At 48.7% G+C, this 19,815-nt stretch overlaps 1 protein-coding gene across 1 annotated transcript in view; it reads left to right on the plus strand.

The window, feature by feature from the left end:
- Positions 1-19,815, plus strand: part of LOC112582954 (receptor-type tyrosine-protein phosphatase U-like) — a 321,962-nt gene that overhangs the window by 157,242 nt on the left and 144,905 nt on the right. The window lies entirely within an intron of this gene.

Raw genomic sequence — 19,815 nt, forward strand, 5'->3', positions numbered from 1 at the left:
GGCCAACCTGGGGGCCTGGACCATTCGGGAGGGCCTTGGGAGACTGCCTTCTGGACAGCATAGAGCAACAGGCCAAGATAAGAAAAGTTTCCAAGTGCAAGAAAGAAATTCAGTGAAATATTAGAATACTGTTAGATATTTCCAAAACTCAAAAAACAAGGAGTTTTGAATCTTGAATTAGCCTTTGCATTTTAATAGGGAAATTTAAACTTGTCTTTGAAAATACAGTAAAAGATCATCAACACAAACTGGGCATAATTTTAAGGAGGGAAAAAATATTTTGCTAAACCAGTTGATATTATAAAGAGGACTGGAAGTGAGAGAGCATTTGCCCTACTAAAATTAGCAAATTGTCTTCCAGCCTCTTATTCACAAATGCTTGGGTCTGATAAGGACCTCAGGATCCTCTCACTGGACTCCTCTTTCATCCTGCTTGTGTAATCTGTACCCAGAGGAGCTCTCAGAAACAGGTAACACTTATAAAGGACCTACTCTATGCTAACACCCGGGCTAAACACTTAATCCATGCAATTCTTTTCCTGTTTCTCTGACCTCATCTCCTACTGTTCCTGCCTCCCTCACTCTGCTCCGGCCACACTGGCTTTTCCTTGGTGCGTAGAACAAACCCAGCTAATGTGCACCCTCAGGCTTTTACACATGGTGCTCCCTCTGCCTGGAGCTCTCTGCCCCCGATCTCCACATGACTGGATCCTTCTCACTGTTCAGTCCTGAATCCAAATAGCACCTCCTTCAAGAAGCCCTCCCTGATCATCCTATCATGCATGTCCATCCTCCTGTCTCACAGCATCCCCTGCATTAGCATATCACCCTCAGTTCTCACGGTCATCACCTTCCTCTTGGTCTGAAGTCAATCTACTTGAATGCTTGTCAGTTACCTGCCTCCCCTCCAGAACTTGAGCTCCTGCAGGGTGGAGCCCTTATCTGTCTTTTTCATGGCTGTATTCCCAGTGCCCAGAATAGTGATTGGCACAGAGCTGGGACTCCATAACTGTGTGTTCAGTGAATAGATGAATGAGTGATTGAAGGGTTTCCATTACCTAGACAGTGCATTAAAAAGCAGAGACATCACTTTGCTGACAAAAGTCCATATAGTCAAAGCTATGATTTTTCCAGTAGTCATGTATGGATGTGAAAGTTGGACCATAAAGAATGCTGAGTGCCAAAGAATTGATGCTTTCAAATTGTTGTGCTGGAGAAGACTCTTGAGAGTCTCTTGGACTGCAAGAAGATCCAACCAGTCAATCCTAAAGGAAATCAACCCTGAATATTCATTGGAAGGACTGATGCTGAAGTTGAGGCTCTGGTACTTTGGCAACCTGATGGGAAGACTCATTGGAAAAGACCCTGATTCTGGGAAAGGTTGAGGGCAGGAGGAGAAGGGGGCAACAGAAGATGAGATGGTTGGATAACATCACTGACTCAATTGACATGAGTTTGAGCAAACTCTAGGAGATAGTGAAGGTCAGGCAAGCCTGGTGTGCTGCAGTCCATGGGGTCTCAAAGAGTCAGACACGACTTAATGACTGAACAACAACAAAAAACTTGCCAAAGCCTAACCTTGCCTGTGGCACTTTCCAATAAATCCTTATTAAATTAACAAATGCATGTAGGAAGTAGAGCAGACCCAAATAACTCTGAATATATTAAGATCCAGAAAGGAGTTTGTCTCTACTTCATCAACAAGTTTTCCTAAGTCATTTGAAAAGTTGTAAAAGACATGTCTATTCTATTTTTGAAAGTTCTTTGTTTTCCAGCTATTTCTACTCACAAATTCGTCACCTAAATAGAATTTCAGTGATCATATAAGACCATAGCTAATTTAACAGATGAAAAAAACTGACACTCAGAAAGAGGAACAAGTGCTCAGCAAGATTATGGGTGTGTCAGAAGACCCAGGGCAAGAAGCCAGGTCTCTCCATCCCATCCTTTGCGTGTCTAAAACATTCAGGAGGTGCTGGCAGTCACGAAAATCAGCACAACATCTCTGGATGCACTCCAAAAATAATAATAAAACAATAATAGTAGTAGTCAAAATCTCTTGAGTGTTTTCTGTGTGTTGGACAGTGTAGTCAATGCCTTAATTTTTCACAACAAAATTAGAATGGATGGGTACTGGTATCATCCCCATTTTTCAGATGAGGTGGAGGTACAGAGGGAGGAAGCATCTTGTCTACAGTCACATGGTAGAGCTAAGGTTTGACCTAAGGCAGCCTAGCAACAAGCCATCAAAAATGTTTGGTTTGACAAATTCACTCCTGGATACTTCTCTCAAGGAAATGGTCATGGTCCAGGAGCCCCTCTCTGGTGTGCCCACTTTACATGGACTTCAAGTCTGCCCAAGAGGAGAGAGGAGCTGTGAGCCTCAGTGCCCCTCACTGGGGGACACCTACTTGAGGAGGACCAAGCCAATCCCTCCCACAACACCCCTCCCGAGACAGGGACAGGTTGGGGAGACCCTGGCACACTTGCTATCATCTCGCTCACCTGGTCTCATTAGTGGAGACGTTAAAATACACCAAACACTGAATTCAATGAGACGTCTCCATCCTGCAGTTTCAACTGAAAATTATGTCTCTTGCTTTCTTTTTTCCCTTCTCCTAAAATGTCAAGTGGGTCTTTTCTAGAAGTGCTAAATGGAAATAAAAGGGATTAGGGGATAATTTTATCCCATTTAAAAGTAACCTGGAGCGAACGGGAGCAAACAGACCCACTTGGCACCCACACTCATTCGCCTTTTGTCTCAAGGCTCCTGCCCTCCTGCTCCCATTTACTGCCTCCCCAAAGGCACCCTGAGAGTTCCTAACACCAGCAGGATTCAGGCATCCGCTGGGGCCTTGGCCTGCCTTCCAGAAGTTCCATACCTATAATCACCTTGTGTGAAGCAGTTGCCCGTGAAAGGCTCTGAATCTTCTGGGAAAGAAATGGGAGGAACCCCCTGGGGAGAACACAGAAGCCCCTCCAGCCTTGGCCTGGGGTGACTTGGCCAACACTCCTCTCCATGAAGCCACAGTCCACAAGGAACCTAAGCCAGAAGATCCCATCTGCTGTTTCTTAGATCCTGTCTACCTACCTGCACGTGCCATCTTTGTGGCCAGACAGTCTGTGAGAGGTGACTCAGCAGAACCAGCCAAGAGGCAAAGATGAGTGTGGGCAGGAGTCCGGAGGCAGCCTAGGCAGGGGCAGTAGTTCAGGCAAAGGCACAGAGAAGTTTGGAAGGAAGCAAGAAAGAGCTCAAGGTGGACAGTGATAGATGATGGGGGGATGGAAAAGTAGGGCCAAGCAGTGAGGCTGAAGGCTTTGCCCAAGGACAGACTTGACATGCCAGGCTAAGGACTTTGAAATCTATTCCAGAGACAAAAGACTTTTGTGACCGGCTTCCTCTTAGATGGCTCAATGGTTGAGTTGTGATATTTAGCAAATAAAAATGTAAGATGGACTTTTCGTTACATCTGAGTATCAGTTAAATGGTGATTTTTTTTTTTTTTTTGGTATGAGTATGACCCATTCAGTATTTGGGATATACTTATTCCGTTTTATTATTTCTATAATAAATAATATTTATTGAAATCCAGGTATTGGAGTTAGCCTTTTCAAAATAATTTTCACAGCCATTCTATGAGATAGGTACTAGTAATACATCCATTTTATAGATAAACTAGTAATACATCCATTTTATAGATAACGTCTAAGTCTTAGAGAAATTATCAATGACACACAGCATAAGCATTGCAGCTGGGAATCAAGGTCAAGTCAGTTTAGGGCTTCAAAGCTCCTGTTATTAATAAGTCTCTGTTTTCCTACATGTTGTTGTCCTTCAGTCGCAGTTATGTCTGACTCTTTGTGACCCCATGGACAGCAGTACACCAGACTTTCCTGTCCTTCACTATCTCCCAGCGTTTGCTCGGATGCAGGTCCCTAGAGTCAGTGATGCCATCCAACCATCTCATCCTCTGCCCCCTTCTCCTTTTGCCTTCAGTCTTTCCCAGCATCAGGGTCTTTTCCAATTAGTTGGCTTTTCACATCTGGTAGCCAAAGTATTGGAGCTTCAGCTTCAGTCCTTCCAATGAACATTCAGAGTTGATTTCCTTTAGGATTGGTTGGTTTGATCTCCTTGCAGTCCAAGGGACTCTCAAGAGTCTTCTCCTGCACAATTTGAAGGCATCAATTCTTCAATGCTCAACTTTCTTTACGTTCCAACTCTCATATCCATACACAACTACTGGAAAAACCATAGCTTTGACAACTCAGACCCTTGTTGGCAAAGTGATGCCCTTGCTTTTTAATACACTGTCTAGGCTTTTTAGAGCTTTCCTTCCAAGGGGGCAAGAGTCTTTTAATATCATGGCTGCAATTATCACCAGCAGTGATTTGGAGCCCAAGAAAATAAAACTTGTCACTTCTTCCACTTTTTCCCCATCTATTTGCCATGAAGTGATGGGACCAGATGCCATGATCTTAGTTTTCTAAATGCTGAGTTTTAAGCAAGCTTTTTCCTACATGTAATGAATGCTTCAATTAATTCTACTTGCGTGCTTGTGCTCAGTTGCTTCAGTCATGTCCAACTCTTTGCAACCCTGGACTGTAACCCGCCAGGCTCCTCTGTCCATGGGATTATCCCAGCAATAATACTGGAGTGGGTAGCCATTTTCTCCTCCAGGGAATCTTTTCGACCCAGGGATTGAACCCATGTCTCCTGAGTCTCCTGCACTGGCAGGCAGATTCTTTGGAGGCAGAGTCACTGGCAGGCAGAGTCACTGGAGAAGACCCTAATTCTACTTGGGATGTAATTATTGTAAAGAAAAGAAATCCGTTGTTTATCTGGAATTCACGTGTAGCTGGGTGTCCTGTATTCTATCAGACAACCCTGCTTGGGGTGGAGCAGGAGGAGGGGAGGCCAAGAGAGGGCAGGCTCAGCACCTCCCCACTGCAGTCTGAGAAGCTTTGCTGCTGTCAGTTTTAGATCTGGAGGAATCCATGTCAATTTCCCTTTGAAAACAAATATTTGACTTTTCATAATAATATCATAATATACATAAAAATGCTGCATAAATTATGTGTAAGAGCCCCTTGGGCAAGTGTCTAGAAAAAGGGTCAGCAAACCTTTTCTGGAGGGCCAGATTTCAGGCCTGTGGATTGTATAGTCTCTGATGCAGCTCCTCCGCCACGCAGTTGGAACATGAACACAGCCTTAGGCAGTACAGGATCTGATGAGTGGGGCCGAGTTCCAATAAAACTTTATTTGCAAAAACAGACTGTGGGGCCAGCCGTGGCCCGTAGGCTGTGATTTGCTGATCCCTGGTCTAGACCACTGGGCACCATCAGAACCAGTTGGAGGAAACTGTACTCTTTCCCCCACAATCCATAAAATCTACCTGGGGACATCAGTATTTCTCTTTCTGCCACTGAATTGTAGGCATGCTGTGAACCAAGACGTCTTACCCTCCACTGGTCTCAGGAGGCCCATCTCTAAGATGAGGCCATTGGACCTTCAGAATCTTCCCTAAATCAGGTTTGACAACCCTACCCTGCCAGATAATTCTTGTCTCCAAAGTGGTAGGTGTCTTTCTCCCTGCTTCCTTCCCCAGAACCCCCACTGACTAGGCAACAGTTTGCAAGAGAAGATCCCTGTTCCTTATTCTGTCCACTTCTGCCCTTAGTGATGATGGTTTCTGATTTTCAGGGATTCTGAACCCTCTGGCAACCCTCCACCTCTGCCACTTCCTTAGCCGATTAGCTGGGTGGAATGCCTCGAACAGGAGCACTTTAATCAGCCTCCCAGAAACTCTCCTCCTGCAAATAAATAGGTGCTATCTCACTGCAAGTTGCCAAGGGCCCCCATCACAGGGCACTTGCTCATAACCGGAAATATCTTTAACACTCTATTGATGGTTTTCTCCCCTCTACATCTCTGTGACAGAGTTGAAACAGTGAAAGACATCGATTTTCCATGTTGGACCTGTGAGCCCAAGATCAAAACAGGGAAGAGGTGGGAGAAACATGGTACAAGAGGGCAGGTTTTACAATGAAATTATGGTTATTGTTGTCCTGGTAGCATTTCTTCCATGGCAGACAGCTCTCTGAGTAACAGCAGGTTTGTATTTCATTAGGACACTTAGTCAAAAGATCAATGATACTCTCGGAACTGCTCTGTCAGTCCACGGGGGTGGATGAGCCTGGTGAGAAGCCTGCAAAGATCCAGCTAAAATTAGGCAGCTGCTGACAGACACTGGATTCGCAATCATAGCACATCGATTTCCAAAGCGATGCTGAATTCGAGTGAATTTCATCAGCTTCTGTGTTGTGGAAAGGGGCCTTTCATAATGAAGTGGGTCCCTCTCTGGGGAGATGGGCAATCTTGGGGTCTGGCAGAGCCGAGGGGCTTTTTTAACCCAGAATTTGATTGTCAGGCTCTGGGGTTCATAAGGAAAAGCAAGACTGCAGGTGGCAAGAAAGAGCTCAGCTACTGACCAGCTGAGTGACCTCAACATCAACTTCTCTGGTCCCCATTTTCCTCATCTGTAAAATGAGTACCTTATCCATTGGTACCATCCAGTGGTACTTCATCAAGAAGTTGTTCTGAGAATTCAGTGACTGAATTGGTGCAAAGTGATTGGCAGGGGGCATGGCACGGTGGAACAGCTCACAATCCAGAGACCATCACTGACACCTCTTACTAAGTAATCTTCCTCACACCACACACTGTACCTTGTACTTTCCTTGCCCACCTGGATGCAGAACTTTCAAGCCCTCCTGGGTTCCTGGGCTCTCAGTGGCCTATGGCACTGATTGTCTGCACTCTAGCATCTCATCCCAGCCTCTCCACTGTGATGCCATGTTTTCTGATTGTTTTAAGGGGCACCAAGTTCAGGGAGAAGAATAATGGTCTTTGAGTCAAACAAACCTGGATTCCAGTCCCAGCCCAGCCACTTCCAAACATTGTGATCACTCTCAATTCATTTACCTGCTGAATCACAGACTCTTGGGATAATTATGTCTATAGGCCACTAGGATAGAATGAGGGGGAAATCTGCATGGCTACCCTGCAGAATCTGTAAGCCCCCTGGGGGGTGTGCAGGGTAGGGGTGTGTGAAGGGGGAGGTGGGAGCAGAGTCACTACCCTTCACGTCTCGTGATGCCTGGGGTAGTCATGCATTCTGCCAAGTATTTTCACACCTCACCTCTTCCACGTCCACGATGGGACTGAACTTCCTGTCCCGTGTGGCTCAGTGGGACTGTATGATTTGTTCTGGCCAATGAGTTGTGTGAACAGAAGTAATGCATGTCACTCACCTGCTGAGCATTTCATGGCTGGTGCAAAACCCACCAGAGCTCTCTCCACCTCTGGTTTGGTAGCTACTCTGTCACCTTGGGTCCATGAAGGGCCCTGATGAGCAGATCCACCCCCACCCAACACACAACAGGCAGGGAGGATTAGCAAGAAATAAATATTTGGGTTTTTATATGTGGAATCTAAAAAATAAAACAACAAAATGTATATAACAAATGTACATAACAAAACAGAAACAGATTCACAAATATGGAGAACAAACTAGTGGTTACCAGTGGGAGAAGGGAGAAGGGAGAGGAGAGATAGAGGTATGGGATTAAGACTTTTTATAAAAAATAAGTCAGCATCAAAGAAGTACTGAACAGTATAGGGAAATACAGCCATTACTTTGTAATAACTTTAAATGAAGTATAATCTATAAAAATATTGAATTACTGTGTTGTATACCTGAAACTCGGAGAAGGCAATGGCACCCCACTCCAGTACTCTTGCCTGGAAAATCCCATGGACGGAGAAGCCTGGTAGGCTGCAGTCCATGAGGTCGCTAAGAGTCAGACACGACTGAGCGACTTCACTTTCACTTTTCACTTTCATGCATTGGGGAAGGAAATGGCAGCCCACTCCAGTATTCTTGCCTGGAGAATCCCAGGGACGGGGGACCCTGGTGGGCTGCTGTCTATGGGGTCGCACAGAGTCGGACACGACTGAAGCGACTTAGCAGCAGCAGCAGTAGCAGCATACCTGAAACTAATATAATATTATAAAGGAAATACACTTCAATTAAAAATAAGTTAAATTAGTAGAGAAACAAATAAATAAAATGTCAGTGACATAAATAAATAAATATATATATATATACACACACACATATATTTAAGCCACTGGGGACTGTTTGTTACTGAGCAGAGCCTCACCTATGCTGACTGATACAGTGCTCACTCAGGCAAGGCCTCAAACCAGGTGTCCTCCATGACTATTTACTGAATTATGCTCACAAGCTCCCTCTCTGATGCTGCTCCAATAGGGCCAGGGATGGGGGCAGCAGTGACTGGAGGCATCGGTCTAGCCTTTCAGAGGAGGGGACAGTGGTGATTAAGTCCCTGCCCCACTGTGGAGGCTGTCAGAGTTCTGGGAGAGATAGCTCAAAGTGACACAAAGCTTGGCAAGTCAAAGCCAGAGCCCTTTAACCACAGGGGCCATAATCCAGGGCAGAACCATGACCCAGGCTGCAGCTATCTAATGGGCTCAGCCCATCTGCCCTCCAAACAGCCTGAAGCTGACAGAGGGCTTTGGGCTCTTGGTTTCTGGCTATCAGAACCCAAGACAAGTTTGTTCTCCCTCCTCTGTTTTCCCTTATGGAAGTCAAACTCAGGGAGCTCTGCCTGCTCAGGAGTTCAGGGCTCTAGAGTCAGTTGTTAATGCTGGCACTGCCTAGCTGTGTGACCTTGGACAAGTCCCTTTGCGTCTCTGAGTTACATTGTTCTCAACTGGATAACGAAGATAACTGGTCTCTTGGGGGTGGGGTGGCTAGGAGGACTAGAGGAAGAATTTGCAGAGGGCTTAGTGTAGGGGGAGCACAGGGCAGCATCGAGTACACAGGAGTCAGAGATGAATAGATATCATCCTCTAGGCTCAGGGAGTCCAGGACCAATGTTGTAATAATCCAGCTACTTAAATAGTTGTTTTTTTAATATATATAAATGGACTGGTTTGACATGTGTAAAAGCTCAGAGAATAATGAGTAATGCCATAAAAGAGAAGCACCTGGGGACAGAGCATAGCTGTTAAAGCAGAGACCTGGGACACGGGGGTGACATCAACCGTGGTGATGGGAATGCTGTGAGGGTGACGTGAGCGGGTGCGTGCATGGTGTGAGAAGAGGAGCTGGCTCACAGCCTGAGCACACGAACATCTGTTCTGTAGAACTGCAGGTGTTACATGTAACCTATTTTTACTGATGACCTGGAGGCTGACTACAGAGGCGCAATGAGGAGTGAGGGTGGGAAGGGACGTGTTCCCATGTCTACGGAGGATTTTAAACCAGGAAGGGAGGCATCCAAGGGTGGAGCGAAGGCCACTTGCAGCTATGTCTCTGGTTGTCCCCGGGAGACATGCAAATGCAGCTACTTCCCTGAGTCTCAGGGGAAAAGCTAGAACAAAAGAAAGAGGCTGAAAGGGGCCGGGGTTCAGCTTACCACCAGGAAGAACTTTCTGAATTCCACAGGTTCTCTGACTGCTGAGCCCAAGCTTCCTGGCTGGGCATGCAAGGCCCCATAGGATCAAGCCTCCTCCCCAGCATCCTCTCCCAGCCAGCCCTTTACCTCCATCCCTGGGGACCCCCCCCTCCCCTTCCTTTGCCCCTCCTGTTCACCCAGCTGGAGCCCCTCGGCTTCCATGGCCACAGGGCAACCAGTGCTCAGGAATCTCCAGGACCCAGCTCAGAGAGCCCCTTCTCTCCAGGCCCACTTCCCCAGGCACGAGAGGGGCTCAATAAATGCTCTGTGATATTATTTTTAATCTCTCAGTCCCAGGTTCAAATCTAGGCCCTACTGCTTCCTGGCTGTGCATTCTCATGTAATTGACTCAAGCCCCAGGCAATGCTGCCTCCCAGGGGCTGCTGCGGGGAGAGTCGAGTCCATGTATGAAGCTCTTGGTCCAGGGCTCGGAGACACCAGGGTCCACTGAAAAGGAGACCTCTCCAAAGCCTCCCAGGGCCTGAGGGGAATGTGGGGTGGAAGGCATTTATTTGCAAGAGAGACAATTGGTTATTCCAGAAAGGATGTGAGGGAAGGAAAAAGAAATTGCATCCCTCCCACCTAACTTCGTCAGCATTATTGATTTGAGGCAGTAGTTCCAGTGCTGCGGGTGCATTGATTGGCTGGCTGGGCTGGGCCTTTCAGGGTAACATGAGCTGCATTCACAATCAATTCCGTCCCTGCCCTCCTGGAGCATTGATTATGAGATTAAAGGTGCCTCTAAAGCTTCAGCAGCATCATCAGCCACCAGCTGGTGTGGGGGAGAGGCAGAGTGTCCAGGAGGGTCAGTGGACCTGAAGGAAAGACCATGCTCAGCTTGGTGTGCCCTGCCCCCTTGCCCAGAGAGATGCAGGGTAGAGGCCAGTGGTACCCACAGAGGAGGGAGCAGCCCTGAAGGAAAGGAACAGAGCTCCCCATCACCTTGGAGCTTCCATTCTGTACATTTCAGTGACTTTTTCACATTTCACCAGGGCATGTCCTCCCTCCAGATCTATTCTTTGAGGCCAAGAAATGGATCTCCTTCCCTGGGACCACAGCCTTGTTCCTGGCACATTGTTGCTGTTGACTGCTAAGTTATGACCAACTCTTTATGACCCCAGGGACTGTAGCCCACCAGGCTTTTCTATCCATGGGATTTCCCAGGCAAGAATACTGGAGTGGGTTGCCATGCCCTCCTTGAAGGGATCTTCCTGACCCAGGAATCAAACCCTCATCTCCTGCATTGCAGGCAGGTTCTTTACTACTGAACCACCAGGGAAGCCCCTCCTGGCACATAGTAAGTACCTATTTGTTTCATAAATTAAGTCTCTGAGCCCACCTTTGCCTGGAGCTTCACACGCCTGGAACATTCAGACTATAAATATCAGGATAGATGAAGGAGAGACTGAGGCCCAGAGAGGGAAAATGACTTTCCCAAAGCTGCACAACAAGCTTTCAGCCCATTCAATGAAATGGAACAAGACCATGCTCCATTTCCTCGTGCCCAGGGAAGTGGGCATGGAGAGAAGGGGCTCTCTGATCTGGGTCCTGGGTCCTTGCCCCTCCCCCAACGCCCTCTGCCTGCCGTTTGCCCATGGAAAACTTTAGTCAAAGAATAAGTTTAATCAGAGAAATAAGAACATACAGAAACAAAGGAAAACAGTCAAAAGAGACCGAATAATAATGATATAGTCATGAAGCATCATCAAGGACCTTTAGTTCCTTCTCAAGGGCTATAGATAGTGTTCTGAGCCATATCTGGTGAGCTGTCTTGTAGATACTGAAACCCCCATGGAAGAAGTTAACTACGTGATGACCAGACTGTACCCACACCATAAGCTGCCACAATTCCAAGAACTGGCCTCAAAGAAATGGGAAAAAATAAACCGACCCTGGAACTGAAGATTAACTGCAGCTAAAACAATCAAGATGACATCAGTCACACTACCAGTGAGCAACTGGAGATGACTGTCAAAGATGACTGTCCTGTTTCTGCCTGTAGCCCCCACCCCCACCACTGTCTATAAAAACTTTTGCCCACTGACTGTCCATGGGGGGGAAAGTCAGCCTATGGACAGATGTCTGCCCTCCCCCTGCCCAGTTGCCACATCTGAAATAAAGCAAACTTTCCTTTTTCCCAACCTGTCCTATTTATTGGCTTTGGAGCGGCAAGCCGCTGGACTCCCCCACTCTTTCGGTAACACCAGAACTGGAACCCAGGGACTGCTGCCTCTCAGCACAGGGCTTCTTCCAGATCTTGTTCACTCACATCCACTGGGCACGTCTAAGGCTGCGGCACAGTGATTTTATGAGAGTGTAAAGACAATTTATTTTCCCCTAAAAATAACTGAAAAAATAAATGACTGAAGAAGATACCCAAATGTTTATAAACATGCTAAAACCATGCTATCCGTTCATAAACTACAGAAGCGTACAGGGGAAGAAGGCTCCTGCCTGCGAGGCAGTGACAGACCCATCCTGTGTGCCCTTGATGGAACCAGCTCCATCGGCACCTGCTAAACCCAGTAGGAAATTCCATGCACATAGGCAGCAGGACTCCCAGAAAGTGAGTTTCAGATGCCTTCACTCTTCCAACTTAACAGCAGCAAGGGCAGAAGACAAAAATCTATATTGTCCTATAAAAGTACCAACCTAGCATCTTTTGCAGAAAATCACAAACTACTTTCATTTATCTAAGGAGGAAAGCTGGCTATGGCTCATGTAGAATTTGATGGGTTCTGACAAAGGAAAGAAAATGTGATATAGAACAAGAAAGAGAAAAGGCACATCATTTCTTGCAATACTATTGTGTGTGACACAGAGACGAGCACTCTTAACTCATTTTCTAAATTCGCCCATGAACCGTGTGGAACAGGTATATAAAGCCCAGCTCTACACCTGCTCCACACCTATCTGCCAAATCAAACCCCGCTGTTTAGCTGTGGTGGTGGTGGTGGTTTAGTTGCTGAGTCAGATCTGACTCTTTCAGACCCCATGGACACAGACTCTGCTCTGCATGGGATTATCCAGGCAAGAATACTGGAACAGCTTGCCATCTCCTTCTCCAGGGGATCTACCCAACCCAGGGATTGAACCCGAGTCTCCTGCTTGGCAGGCAGATTCTTTACCTCTACATAACTGTGTGCGTTAGTTGCTTAGTCATGTACAACTCTTTGTGACTCCATAGACTATAGCCCGCCAGTCTCCTCAGTCCTTGGAATTCTCCAGGCAAGAATACTGGAGTGGGTTGCCATTTCCTCCTCCAGGGATGGAAGGGATCCCTTCCCAGCCCAGGGATCGAACCCAGGTCTTCTGCACTGCAGGCGGATTCTTTACCCCTTGATTAGCTGGCCCTGTTCAATTCACTTGATGGCAGAGCAGAGCTGCTCTGTCCAGTGGCATCCTTCAGCCAACCATGAGAGTGTCTGTTTCAGCAGCCACCTGCTTGCTCAGCTCTTCATCCCAGAATCTGGGGGCAAACACGGAGCTCTCTCTCTCTCTCACGCAGTCTGGACATCTCTTCTCTGCCTCTCATCCTGGCTCGCCTTCATCTCCATGCCCTCCTTTCTCTCCCTCCTTCCTCCTTCCCTTCCCAATGTTTATTTTCAGAACCTCAAAATCCTTCCCAAGCCTCTGACATTTACTCTTCAGAATTAGTAACTTTTCCATTTCTCTTGCCCAGAGCAAAACTGGTGGAAAAGGTTTCCCCCAGCATCTTACCTGCCCTTCTGGAGGCAAAGCTGGCTTATGTCAGCCCAGCACCGATTGTGTTAACCAGCAATTATTAGGTACCCACTGTGCACCAAGTCTTTCTAATGAACTATCACATTCAATCCATTTAGTAAGCCTGTGGGGTTGGTGTTACCATCTACAGGATGAATGAACCAAAGCTTAGAGCAGTTAAATAGCAAGTCTAAGGGGGAAGGAGAGGAGGGAGGAGGAAGAGGAAAAGAGAGGGAGGAGGAGGAGTGACAGATCACTAGAATGAGCTAGTGCTCAGAACTTTCTGTGTATCCTGCACTGCTCTAAGTGGGCATCTTACACACACGAATTCATTTATCCTCATAACAATGGCATGAGATACATCTCCAGTTTATAAATGAAGAAACTGAGGTGCTGAGAAGTTAAGTAACTTATTCAGAGCCATGGTCAAGCAAGATTTTGACCCAAAATCTTGGGTCAAAATCAGTAGCTCAGTCGTGTCTGACTCTTTGCAACCCCATGGACTGTAGCCCACCAGGCTCCTCTGTCCATGGGATTCTCCAAGCAAGAATACTGGAGTGGGTTGCCATTTCCTCGTCCAGGGGATCTTCCCAACCCAGGGACTGAATCTGAGTCTCTTATGTCTCCTGTATTGCAGGTGGATTCTTTATCATTGAGCCATCTGGAAAGCCCCTTTCTTTTTAGACCTAGCCTTGACTCAAAACCCATCACCAAAGGAATGAGAAATGAACCCACCCTGGCACTCAAGATCTCCATTCCACCACCCCAGGAGTCCCGACCAGTTCTCCAAACTGCAGCCAAATCACAGCACTTTGTTGATTTTTTTTTTCATTCATTCATGACCATTAATTGAGTATCTGGTATGTGCCAGGCTAAGTCCATTGGAGTTAAGGGTGCAGAGGTGAGCAAGACAGGCATGACTGCCCCTGCCTGTGGAAGAGACAGATGTTACACAAGTAAAAGTGTCCCCCACTAAACTTCCCACCTTTGAGAATTCGCTCTTGCTGTGCCCCTTGTCTTATCCATCCAGCTATTGATCTATCACCTATATCTGCAATTCTGGACATAAGACTGCAACAGGGCCAGAACAGAGCCACTGTCCAAGCCCTGGGTCCTGGTATCTCAGCAATGGCCCCACCGTCCTCCAGACTGAAACCTGCACTTCATCCTTTGTGCTGTGCTGTGCTCAGTCATGTCCCACTCCTTGCAACCCCAGGGACTGTAGCTCACCAGGCTCCTCTGCCCATGGGACTCTCTGGACAAGAGTACTGGAGTGGGTTGCCATGCCCTCCTCCAGGGGATCTTTCCAACCCAGGGATCAAACCCAGGCCTTCCACATTGCAGGTGGATTCTTTACCAACTAAGCCACCAGGGAAGCCTGTGAATACAGGTGTGGGTAGTCTATCCCTTCTCCAAGGGATCTTTCTGACCCAGGAATCGAACCAGGGTCTCCTGCGTTGCAGGCAGATTCCTTACCAGCTGAACTACCAGGGAAGCCCCATATACCATCCTTTATCCCTCCCTTTTCCTCACCCTCCCTTGAAATCAATCACCAAAACCTGTTGACTCTAAAACCTGAAATATCCTAAAAGCCACCTCCATCCCCTCTGCCTCAGCCTGTCCCCCCAACCCTTTCTCCCAGTACACTGGGCCAGCCTCCCTCCTGGTCTTGCTGCTTCTTATCCCTCCTCCTCCAACCCAGCCCCACACTGAGAGCCGGAGGTCCCTTTCAAATGCACAAGTCTGCGTGGTCCTTCTGCTCAAAAGCTTTCACTGGCCACCCAGTGGACTCAGCATACTTCCCAAATTCTCCCACATGGCACCCAGCCTACCCAGGACCCAGCTCCCCTTCACCTCTCTCCCTGTCACAGGATACACCCTAACCACACAACCTACTGGAGGTCCTCAGGGCTCAGTACTGTCCCCTGGGCCTCTGCATATGCTGTCTCCCCTGCCTGGTGCGCTTTTCCCCTTCCCACTAGTCACTTCTTACTTTTTCTATAACATGCACATCATCGCCTCCTCTGCCACATGTTCTCAGAGCTCTGATACTGCCTTCAGCAGGCAACTTTCCTCCACATGGTGATTCGGAGCCCCAGCTCCTTCCATCTCAAGGCTCCATCCCTCCTCCAAGGCCTCAGACTGCTCTTTTTCCAGCCGGCAGAGGGGAAAGAGAGAGTGGGGAGGATACACCTGCTTCTGAATCACTTCAACCAGAAGTAACGTTCACATCACTTCTCCTAACCCACTGATGAGAGCTGGTCATGCAGCCCCGGCCTACATGCAGGGGGCCTGGGAAATGCAGCCCCAGGAGGCCCCTTCCCAGCCTCAACCCCTCACCTGTCTCACCGCCTTGTCATCATCTCTGTATTAGTTCGCTAGGGCTGCTGTAACAAGATGCAACCAACTGGGTGGCTTAAAATAGGAATCTACTGTCTCAGTTCTAGAAGCCAGACGTCCATATCAAGGTGTCAGCAGGGCCATGCTCCCTTGAAGACTCTAGAGAGGGATTTGTTCCTGAGGCCTCCTATAGCTTCAGGCATGCCTTGGCTTACCGCCGTCTTCTCCCTGTGTCTCATGACATCGTCTTCTCCAGTGTCTGTGTCCAAATTGCCCCTTTATGTAAGGGCACCAGTTATACTGGACTAGAGCCCACCCTAAGAATCTCATTTTAACTTTCCCTCTGGAAAGATCCAATTTTCAAGAAAGGCGACATTCTGAGGAACTAAGGGTGTGACCCACATGTATCTTTGTGGTGGTGTTCAGTCGCTCAGTCGTGTCTGACTCTTTGTGACCCCATGGACTGCAGTATGCCAAGCTTCCCTGTCCTTCACTATCTCCCAGAGTTTGCTCAAACTCATGTCCACTGAGTCAGTGATGCCATCCAACCATCTCATCCTCTCCAGCCGCCTTCTCCCTTAGCCTTAGACCCAGCATCAGGGTCTTTGCCAATGGGTCTTCTCTTCACATCTGGTGGCCAAAGTGTTGGAGCTTCAGCTTCAGTATCAGTCCTTCCAATGAATATTCGGGGTTAATTTCCTTTAGGATTGGCTAATTTGATCTCCTTGCTATCCAGGGGACTTTGAAGAGTCTTTTTCAGCCCCACAGTTCAAAAGCATCAATTCTTCAGCACTCAGCCTTCTTTATGGTCCAATGCTCACATCCACACATCTTTTTGGAGCAACACAATTCAACTTATACCAATCATATATTCCAGTTCATTGGCAACTCCAGGGCCACTTTTTACCACAATCTTCACCTGGGGGCCTGCAGGCGGTCAGAGCAGGTGGTTAAGAGGCTTCAAGACAGACAGGAGTGGACTCAAGCCCTTCTTTTCAAGGGAGCAAAGGTCAGGAAGAGACCAGCTCACTGAGAGGTGGGGAGGGGGAGCAGGAAGGTTCCTGGAAAGGACAGCTCCAAACCGCATTTCCAGCTGGTCTTTAATGCTGAGGCTTCTGAAATGTGATGCTCAAAAAGAAAACAGACTCGATTGAAATGGAAATGCGCTGAGATGGGTAAGAGGGGGAGAAAATGGAAACTGCACGTCCTTTCAAACATGTTGTATGTCACTCCTGAAAGGAGATCTGGTAAAAGCTGCCCTGATGCTAATTGAGACGGTGGAGATGAGAGCACAGAGCCCTCATGGAAAGATGTGAACAGTAGCTGTGGCCGCTGTCAGTCTTGTCCCCTCAGGACGCAGCCCAGAAAGGCGGGTCTGGCACTGATGGGGAGCCTGGAAGAAACCGGGAGCCCCATTGGCATCGACTTGCTGATTGACTCTGGGGAGGTCAGGGCGTCCTCCCTCCCCACCCACTCCAGCAGCCGCAATCACCCCCAAACTCCCTTCCAGGTGAGAACGTCAAAGGCCGTGGGCAGGCCACACGACTGTGCAGGGGAAAACGAGGTGCTGGGGGGCGGGGGGCACTCAGATGCTCCATCTGCACAGGCCTTAGTTTCAGGCTCCCCACGTTCCTGCAAGAGTGGGGCCTGCCCACCCCGACATTGCCACCCAGCAGGTGGCTTTCCTCCCACAGAGATTCAGGACCCAGGGGCGAGGGCGGTCCCTTTCCACCTCTCAGGAGGTGTGGGACAGATGCTGGCATGTCTATGAGGTCATTCAGAGGGGGTCTGAGAAGAGAAGCTGGGGACATGGCAAGTCTGTGGGGTCGTTCAGAGGGGGACTGGGGGTAGAAGGTAGGGACCGGAGACCTACTGTCCTACAAGAGTCACCCTGGGCCGATCCTTCGAGTGGGATGGCCCCTCTTGCCCTAACAGCCAACTGCACTGACCCCATTTTGCAGAAGAGGAAACCAAGGCTGGGGGATGTGGCCAAGTCACCCAGCAGGAGAGTGGTGGAGCTGGGACTCAAATGCAGGCCTCTTAGCTCCAGAGCTGGTGCCTCACTCAGCCTCACACTGGAGCTCCTCACAAGCGGGCATCTCCCCTCCAGCCCCTGTGCTCCATCAGGACAGCAGCTCTGCTTCATTCAGCTCTGCATCCCTGCTGTGCTGGTTCCCAAACCCCAGGCCAAAGAATCCCGGCGGCAGCCTCCCCTGGGAAGCTCATTAAAGACTCAGATCCATGGGCCCCACTCACAGCTGCTGCAACAGCATCTCCAGCGCTGGGGGTCCTGAACCTGAAGTTTTTAAAAGAACTTCCCTGGGGAGTTATGTCCAAGGAGCATTGTCCCAAACCCTAAGTGCTACTCTCTGTGTGTCTTTGGGCCTGAGGGGCAGGCACTGTGCTAAATGCTTTACATCTAGTGATTCAGCCAAACCTCACTGCAACCCTACGAGGCCTCCACTGCTAGGTCCCTATTCTCTGTCCCTATAGAGCTTCCCAGGTGGTTCAGTGGTAAAAATCCACCTGCCAATGCAGGAGATGCGCGCTTGATCCCTGGGTCGGGAAGATTCCCTGGAGAAGAAAATGGCAAACCACTCCAGTTTTCTTTCCTGGACAATTCCATGGACAGAGGAGCCTGGTGGGCTACAGTCATGGGGTCACAAAAGAGTTGGACACGACTTAGCAACTAAACTATGGAGCCTAACTCATGACTGTAGTGCCTGGCATATAGTCCTCATTCAAAGCGCACCTGTTGGCGGACTTGCTTCATATAAACTCATTCAAGGCCCAGCAGAAATATGAAGTGGGTCTAGTTCCCATTTTACAGAAAGGGAGACTGAGACTCAGGTAGGTTAAGTGATTGGAAGAGGCAGGGTCAGGACTGGCTGGCTTGCAGGGCATTGTCCAGGGGAGGGGGCCTGGGCTCTCCCCGCCCCCCTGCACATGGACTGACAGCAAGGGCTCTGTCAACAAAGAGAGAATTGATCCCGTGGTCCAGTGGCTTTGCTGAGGCCTAATGCTAGGAGGCGCCGGCTACCAGCTGGGCAAGGAGTCCAGTTGTGTCCAGAGAGGCTATTTTCATGCCCCCTGTGTGCTCAGAAGCTGTGACTGTGCTCTTGGCTGCCATCATTGGTTCATCCACCTGAATGTCCCTAACCCAGGCTGGAAGCCCTTCCACTGGGGCCTGAGTCTCTGCCACAGGGTCTTCCTCCAGGACCGGCCTGGCCATGCCTCCCACATCTCTAGGGAGGGGCACTGCCCACTACCCTGTGCCAGACAGCTCTCCTGATCAGAAAGTCCCTTCTCCTGAACTCTGTCTCCCAGGGGTTCCTCTTGAAGATCCCAGCTCCACATCCAGGGGCAACACAGAACAAGCGGAATCACCCCCACAACAACCGTCACACATCAACCCCAGCACCACCACTGGCAATGAGCTATTTACCAAGTGCTCGCTGCCTGCCAGGCACCACACACCACACAAAAGGGTTCACTCGGATAATCTCATCAAGCCCCTGACAACCTGTGGGGGTCAGGGATGTTATTGTCCAATTGTGCGCATGGGGAAACTGAGGCTCACTGAGGGAGAAAGGTTTGCCTAAAGTCATGGAACACAAGTTTCGATAATGAGTACCTGGCATTACCCTCTCCCCTCTCCCCCCTCCCTTGGATCCTGCTGACAGCTTGCTGGGATCCCTTTCTGAATTCTCCTAAAATCCTAAAATCGCCCTTGGGTTGTGGAGTCAACCCCATCTGTAACCTCATTCACTCCTGGATTCTCATCACATGCAGTAATGAATTCCATTAGGATCCAAGCCATTCTGATTGGAGCTTTATTGATTTGGAGCCTGAGCAACATTATAGACACAAAGTTCACAGCAATACAAAGTACTGACGTGACTGTTAAAAGACGTTATCAGTGAAACAGGCACAGAGCCAGGGGACACCAGGGTTATTCTGAACTCTCACACCATGCCCCCTGCAGTCCGCATCCCCCCTCACAGCTCTCAAAGCGTATTTTGTTCTGGACAACCCCACCCACCCTTCACAGGAGAGGCTCAGAGAGGTGAAGTCACTTGACTAAGATGACTCAGCTAGTGAGGGGCAAAGCCCAGAAGTGGACCCACATTGTCTGGTACCAAACAGAGAACATTTCCCTGCACCATGGTCCACGAGTGGGCCGGTATCGCTGGTCCAATTAGATGAATC

Source organism: Bubalus bubalis, chromosome 2 (genome assembly GCF_019923935.1).
Source record: "Bubalus bubalis isolate 160015118507 breed Murrah chromosome 2, NDDB_SH_1, whole genome shotgun sequence".
NCBI classification, from domain to species: Eukaryota; Metazoa; Chordata; class Mammalia; order Artiodactyla; family Bovidae; genus Bubalus; species Bubalus bubalis.